Source organism: Rhinoraja longicauda, chromosome 14 (assembly GCF_053455715.1).
Source record: "Rhinoraja longicauda isolate Sanriku21f chromosome 14, sRhiLon1.1, whole genome shotgun sequence".
In the NCBI taxonomy this organism is placed as follows: domain Eukaryota; kingdom Metazoa; phylum Chordata; class Chondrichthyes; order Rajiformes; family Arhynchobatidae; genus Rhinoraja; species Rhinoraja longicauda.
The window spans coordinates 26647067-26655638 of NC_135966.1; positions in this window are offsets into that span (position 1 = coordinate 26647067).

The window sequence follows — 8572 nt, forward strand, 5'->3', positions numbered from 1 at the left end:
ACAGATTTCAAGGACTCTAAGCCGCAGGAGTTTTCGACTATGCGGTAGTTTAGACCGCCCCGATGCGGGAGCTCGATCGCAGGCTGCGGATGGTTCGACTCCCCCGACCGCGGGAGGAAAGGAGATAAGACTTTATTGCCTTATATCACAGTGGGGAATGTGGAGGAGCTGCTGTGGTGGATGTTTATGTCAAATGTTTATGTTATTGTGTGTCTTGTTGTTTTTTTGGTATGACTGTATAGTAAACCGAATTCCTCGTATGTTGCAAAACATACTTGGCTAATAAATTACGATTATGATTATGATTATGAAAATAATTTTACGTATATTCATGGAGAAAATGGAACTGAGACAATGGGGCACCTCAGAAACCAAATCATTTATGTCTCAAGCTGCTGGAGATGGGCAAGGTCTTCAATGAACATTTCTCCTCTGTTTTTATTGCAGAAAAAGACAAGAATTCTAGGAAACTTGGGAAAGTCAATGGAGATGTCTTGAGGACAGTTATATTACCGTTGAGAAGGTATTGGATGTCCTAAGATATATGAAGGTAGATAAACCTCCTGGGCCTCATCAGATATATCCAAGGACACTGTGGGAAGCTAGAGAAGAAATTGCAGGCATCCTTCAATATACCAGACAAGAGGAAATTAACATGGACATCCTGTGAAGATTCAAAAGGTGGCATGTTCAATATATGCTAACTTTATTGCTGAACAAAAATACAACATGTGATAGTTAAAGCATTGCATAAACTTAATAATTCATAAGCTATGTGTGATCTTACTATACCACCAACATAACTATGAAATATTATCAACCATTATTATCTATTGCTGCACCTAACCTTCAGACCAGCATTTTGTCATTACTTTAATGTTAAGGTTTCCTTTTTCTAAAGACTTCAAATTTAAATTCTTCATCCTTCTCTTCTGGCCTATCCTCTTACAATCTTCAACTTCAGCATCCAATACATCAAATTAATTCTCTACATCACTAGAGGAATGTTCTCCAGAATATTTCAACAATATTTTTACTGAGAATAACATATAGTTTTGATGTTATAATGTTAAAAAATAGGATGGCATCTCTAATCAATGCAGCACACACATGCTACCAGCCTACAGGCAGAAGGACTATTCAATAGCAATATTTCAATAATTAAGCAAAGTAGACGTATTTTTTTATTTTGATATCAACTTTGATTGGAGCTTGGGCTTGGAAAAATAATTATGATTTATGCCTAATTTCTAAGGGTAATGGATGTCTTTAGATAAAATAGGTTAATAATGTTATTTTAATAACATTTATTTTAAAACATGCAATGTCCCCTCTCACCCAATAATATTGCTAACACATATCAAAGGAATATTTAATTAAAATGAATGTTCAGTTCAATTAAATTAATCACTTATCAAGGAATGTCAGGGATGGGTAAAGAAAATATATCCCATGTTTCACCAAGGGAAATATACATTTTCTTAGTACTGTTAGAACACAGCCAAAACAAGGACCTATACTGAATATACTTCCTTCATTTTGTTTTCAAGTAAAAATATAAAATATCCTCAAAAAGTGGTTGGCTGAGTTTTTCCCCAACATGTGCAAAGCACACAAATAATGTAATGAAACTCTCCACTTGTCAAGATGAGCATAGATAGCTCATATAAAATTTAAGACGCTTTGCCCATTCAATTTGACACAATCTTATCAATTCATTCTCTCCACCACTCACACACGGAAATTGCAGTGTGCCATCTAGAGAACGAACTTTGACATTTTACCCAAGGTTTCTTTTAAAGCACTTTCTGAACCTGCAACCTTCATTGTTTAGAAGAGGTATTCAAAAAATTCAACCACAAGCAGGATCTCCTCCAAGTTGCACATAATCCCTACTGCTGGGTCTACTTCCTGGAACACCGTGCCCAACTGCATGGTATTTAGTATGATTGCAGGTGCTTCAAGGTATTATATCCCCATCACCACTTTACCCTGCTTGTGGGCCCACAACTTGTTAATTCATTAATAAAATATTTGTTTTACATTTTCACTATTGAGATTTCCAATCTTAGTGTAGTTTAGAGATATATGGAGCATGTATGAACAGCATGGAAACAGACCCTGCGGCCCACCAAAACAATGCCGGCCATCGATCCCCTGTTCAGTCACGCATAATGAAACAAGCCAAACAAAGTTTACTTTTAGAAATATTTCAGAGGAAAATGGGGTTGGAATTCCAGAAGCCCTAGGTGATTGTTAGCAAGTTGCCTTCTGGTGGGGCAGGAAGGTTGGGGATGTGAAAACGTTAGAGGACAAAGAGGAGCTTCAAAGAATAATAAGAAAAAGTATTACTTACCATTGCTATTTAGTCTCCGAGAAGCAAATATTTTTTTAAGATGATCTGCATTTCTGCATTGCAGAGGAGAGATCAGAGTATGCAAATCTGAAATCAAATGACTGCTTTCCAGCTGTTTGTTGTATTTATGTATTGGCTGGAGGAGGCTTCATTGTTAATGAGTAGGAAGGAAATGCAGATGCTGGTTTAAACCGAAGTTAGACACAAAAAGCTGGCGTAACTCCACGAGCCAAAAGTGGATCTGAAGAAAGGTCTCGACTGGAAACGTCACCCATTCTTTCTCTCCGGAGATGCTGCCTGTCCCACCGAGTTACTCCAGCTTTTTGTGTCTATCTTCATTGTTAATGATCTTTGCAGCCAGCATTTGACAGGTACTCAAGAGTCAAGAGTGTTTTATTGTCATATGTCCTGAAATAGAACAATGAAATTTTTATACTCTTGTAGCTGCTGCTAGTAAGAATCTCATTGTTCCATTTTGGGAACATTACAATATTATATATACAATCAATTTGATATATAATAATTTACATTTTATACATGGTTGAATATGGGAACATTAAGCTCATTACTAGACTCTTGGATATTGGCCTCCATCTGCAACTGCCTTTTGATTTCCTGATCAGCAGACCCCAGTCAGTTAGAATTGATCATAACACTGCCTCCACCCTAAACTTCATCACAGGTGCTACTCAGGGAGGTGTGCTCAATCCCCTGCTCTATCTACTACTGCATGTCCATGACTGTGTGGACAGAGGCAAATCAATCTTTAAGTTCGCCGATGATACCACTGCCGGATCAACAACAACGAGACATAGTGCAGAAAAGAGATTGAGAATTAGTGTAATGGTGTCGGTAGCCCAATAGTAATATCAGCCAGATGAAAGAGTTGGTTGTTGACCTAAGGAAGTGGTAGGCATCCATATCACCAGCAACCTAACCTGGTCCCCTCACATTGATGCAGTGATCAAGAAAGCGCCTCAAAGGATTTACTTTCTTAAGGGTTTAAGAAGATTCGGCATGTCCATGAGAATTGTCTCAAACTCTACAGATGCGCTCTAGGAAGCATTTGACAGGATTAATCTCACCCAGGTACAGCAACTCATCTGTTCTTGACTACCTGAATCTGCAAAAAGTGATGAATACAGACCAGTCCACCAGAGGCTCATCACTTCTTTCCATCCTGTCCATCTTCATGGTGTATTGTGTCAGGAAGACTGGAAATATGGTCAAGGATGTTTGCCGCCCAGGCCATACTCTTCTATCATTCTACTTTCTTGGAGAAGATACAGGAATTTGAAAGCACAGACACTCTGACTTTCGAACACCTGCTCCCCCACTGCTATCAGACTCATGAACCAATCACAATAGACAATAGACAATAGGTGCAGGAGTAGGCCATTCAGCCCTTCGAGCCAGCACCGCCATTCAATGCGATCATGGCTGATCACTCTCAATCAGTACCCCGTTCCTGCCTTCTCCCCATACCCCCTAACTCCGCTATCCTTAAGAGCTCTATCCAGCTCTCTCTTGAAAGCATCCAACGAACTGGCCTCCACTGCCTTCTGAGGCAGAGAATTCCACACCTTCACCACCCTCTGACTGAAAAAGTTCTTCCTCATCTCCGTTCTAAATGGCCTACCCCTTATTCTTAAACTGTGGCCCCTTGTTCTGGACTCCCCCAACATTGGGAACATGTTATCTGCCTCTAATGTGTCCAATCCCCTAATTATCTTATATGTTTCAATAAGATCCCCCCTCATCCTTCTAAATTCCAGTGTATACAAGCCCAATCGCTCCAGCCTTTCAACATACGACAGTCCCGCCATTCCGGGAATTAACCTAGTGAACCTACGCTGCACGCCCTCCATAGCAAGAATATCCTTCCTCAAATTTGGAGACCAAAACTGCACACAGTACTCCAGGTGCGGTCTCACCAGGGCCCGGTACAACTGTAGAAGGACCTCTTTGCTCCTATACTCAACTCCTCTTGTTACGAAGGCCAACATTCCATTTCACACCACTCCCAGAGATGTTGCCACATACTCTTGCTCTTAACTTACTTGATTATTCCATTATTGTACTTCCCTACTTTTCTTTTTGCACTACTTTAAATTGCAGTGCCATCTTTGCACTATTCTGTTATTTTGCCTTAGTTGTTGTATTTATTGTTCTATCAATCACTGTCATGTACACTATTTACGCTGAGTTTTTGTTGCCCTGGTGTATATGACAATAAATTAATCTGAAATCTGAATCTGCATTACGATTGAGGAGATACGAGGAACTGCAGATGCTAGAATCTTGAACAAAACAAAGTGCTTGAGGAACTCAGCGGGTCAGGCAGCATCTTTGGATGGAATGAATAGGTGACATTTCAGACTGTGAGCCTTCTTCAGAATTATAATTAGTAAAGCTGAAAAGGAAAAACTGCTGTATTTAGATATTCAAATTGCACTGAGATGACATTACAATAAGAGGTTATTAAAAATAATTAGTTTGAGGTTGAGGATGGATATTACAAGATTAATAGGCAGAGTAGGAATCAACTGATCTTTTCAGGTGAGCATAATGCAATAAATGGAATACAGCAAGGAACAGTGCTTAAGCTAGATCTTTTGCAGTGAAAAATACTTTTCATGTATTTAATAACTCATCCGAAAGGTAGTATCTCTGACAGGGTAAATTCCCTCAGCACTACAGTGGAGTATTAACCCATAGTTTGTGCTCCTGTGCCTATTGTGGAATTAGACTTTGAAGTGAGAGTGTTGCCACTAATGCCACAACTAACAGGGGATTTGTAAGTTACACCATGTAAGTCATGATAAAGAAGTTTAATGAGAATGGAAGCAATGAGGAAGAGCAGAATGGATGCAAAGGAATAAGACAGGATATGGGAAGAAAAATTCTGGCAGAGAAAAGCAAACATTGAAATGTGAAATTATCAATTTTGGGGAGAAAATAGTAAATCTGATTCAATTTTTCAAAGGTTAGAGAAAATATTCCGATACATAAGTTACAAGTATACACAATATGTCAATAGGTACTGCAAGTGATAGTGAAGATAAATTATATTTTATTACAAACGGCTTGGAATATATGAGCAAGATATCTTCATGCAGAATAAGGACGTGATATCTGGGGCATTGTGGACTGTTGTGTATTGGCTGGAGGAGGCTTCATTGTTAATGAGTAGGAAGGAAATGCAGATGCTGGTTTAAACCGAAGTTAGACACAAAAAGCTGGCGTAACTCCACGAGCCAAAAGTGGATCTGAAGAAAGGTCTCGACTGGAAACGTCACCCATTCTTTCTCTCCGGAGATGCTGCCTGTCCCACCGAGTTACTCCAGCTTTTTGTGTCTATCTTCATTGTTAATGATCTTTGCAGCCAGCATTTGACAGGTACTCAAGAGTCAAGAGTGTTTTATTGTCATATGTCCTGAAATAGAACAATGAAATTTTTATACTCTTGTAGCTGCTGCTAGTAAGAATCTCATTGTTCCATTTTGGGAACATTACAATATTATATATACAATCAATTTGATATATAATAATTTACATTTTATACATGGTTGAATATGGGAACATTAAGCTCATTACTAGACTCTTGGATATTGGCCTCCATCTGCAACTGCCTTTTGATTTCCTGATCAGCAGACCCCAGTCAGTTAGAATTGATCATAACACTGCCTCCACCCTAAACTTCATCACAGGTGCTACTCAGGGAGGTGTGCTCAATCCCCTGCTCTATCTACTACTGCATGTCCATGACTGTGTGGACAGAGGCAAATCAATCTTTAAGTTCGCCGATGATACCACTGCCGGATCAACAACAACGAGACATAGTGCAGAAAAGAGATTGAGAATTAGTGTAATGGTGTCGGTAGCCCAATAGTAATATCAGCCAGATGAAAGAGTTGGTTGTTGACCTAAGGAAGTGGTAGGCATCCATATCACCAGCAACCTAACCTGGTCCCCTCACATTGATGCAGTGATCAAGAAAGCGCCTCAAAGGATTTACTTTCTTAAGGGTTTAAGAAGATTCGGCATGTCCATGAGAATTGTCTCAAACTCTACAGATGCGCTCTAGGAAGCATTTGACAGGATTAATCTCACCCAGGTACAGCAACTCATCTGTTCTTGACTACCTGAATCTGCAAAAAGTGATGAATACAGACCAGTCCACCAGAGGCTCATCACTTCTTTCCATCCTGTCCATCTTCATGGTGTATTGTGTCAGGAAGACTGGAAATATGGTCAAGGATGTTTGCCGCCCAGGCCATACTCTTCTATCATTCTACTTTCTTGGAGAAGATACAGGAATTTGAAAGCACAGACACTCTGACTTTCGAACACCTGCTCCCCCACTGCTATCAGACTCATGAACCAATCACAATAGACAATAGACAATAGGTGCAGGAGTAGGCCATTCAGCCCTTCGAGCCAGCACCGCCATTCAATGCGATCATGGCTGATCACTCTCAATCAGTACCCCGTTCCTGCCTTCTCCCCATACCCCCTAACTCCGCTATCCTTAAGAGCTCTATCCAGCTCTCTCTTGAAAGCATCCAACGAACTGGCCTCCACTGCCTTCTGAGGCAGAGAATTCCACACCTTCACCACCCTCTGACTGAAAAAGTTCTTCCTCATCTCCGTTCTAAATGGCCTACCCCTTATTCTTAAACTGTGGCCCCTTGTTCTGGACTCCCCCAACATTGGGAACATGTTATCTGCCTCTAATGTGTCCAATCCCCTAATTATCTTATATGTTTCAATAAGATCCCCCCTCATCCTTCTAAATTCCAGTGTATACAAGCCCAATCGCTCCAGCCTTTCAACATACGACAGTCCCGCCATTCCGGGAATTAACCTAGTGAACCTACGCTGCACGCCCTCCATAGCAAGAATATCCTTCCTCAAATTTGGAGACCAAAACTGCACACAGTACTCCAGGTGCGGTCTCACCAGGGCCCGGTACAACTGTAGAAGGACCTCTTTGCTCCTATACTCAACTCCTCTTGTTACGAAGGCCAACATTCCATTTCACACCACTCCCAGAGATGTTGCCACATACTCTTGCTCTTAACTTACTTGATTATTCCATTATTGTACTTCCCTACTTTTCTTTTTGCACTACTTTAAATTGCAGTGCCATCTTTGCACTATTCTGTTATTTTGCCTTAGTTGTTGTATTTATTGTTCTATCAATCACTGTCATGTACACTATTTACGCTGAGTTTTTGTTGCCCTGGTGTATATGACAATAAATTAATCTGAAATCTGAATCTGCATTACGATTGAGGAGATACGAGGAACTGCAGATGCTAGAATCTTGAACAAAACAAAGTGCTTGAGGAACTCAGCGGGTCAGGCAGCATCTTTGGATGGAATGAATAGGTGACATTTCAGACTGTGAGCCTTCTTCAGAATTATAATTAGTAAAGCTGAAAAGGAAAAACTGCTGTATTTAGATATTCAAATTGCACTGAGATGACATTACAATAAGAGGTTATTAAAAATAATTAGTTTGAGGTTGAGGATGGATATTACAAGATTAATAGGCAGAGTAGGAATCAACTGATCTTTTCAGGTGAGCATAATGCAATAAATGGAATACAGCAAGGAACAGTGCTTAAGCTAGATCTTTTGCAGTGAAAAATACTTTTCATGTATTTAATAACTCATCCGAAAGGTAGTATCTCTGACAGGGTAAATTCCCTCAGCACTACAGTGGAGTATTAACCCATAGTTTGTGCTCCTGTGCCTATTGTGGAATTAGACTTTGAAGTGAGAGTGTTGCCACTAATGCCACAACTAACAGGGGATTTGTAAGTTACACCATGTAAGTCATGATAAAGAAGTTTAATGAGAATGGAAGCAATGAGGAAGAGCAGAATGGATGCAAAGGAATAAGACAGGATATGGGAAGAAAAATTCTGGCAGAGAAAAGCAAACATTGAAATGTGAAATTATCAATTTTGGGGAGAAAATAGTAAATCTGATTCAATTTTTCAAAGGTTAGAGAAAATATTCCGATACATAAGTTACAAGTATACACAATATGTCAATAGGTACTGCAAGTGATAGTGAAGATAAATTATATTTTATTACAAACGGCTTGGAATATATGAGCAAGATATCTTCATGCAGAATAAGGACGTGATATCTGGGGCATTGTGGACTGTTGTGTCTCCATACCTACATAGGAGAAAAGGCTTC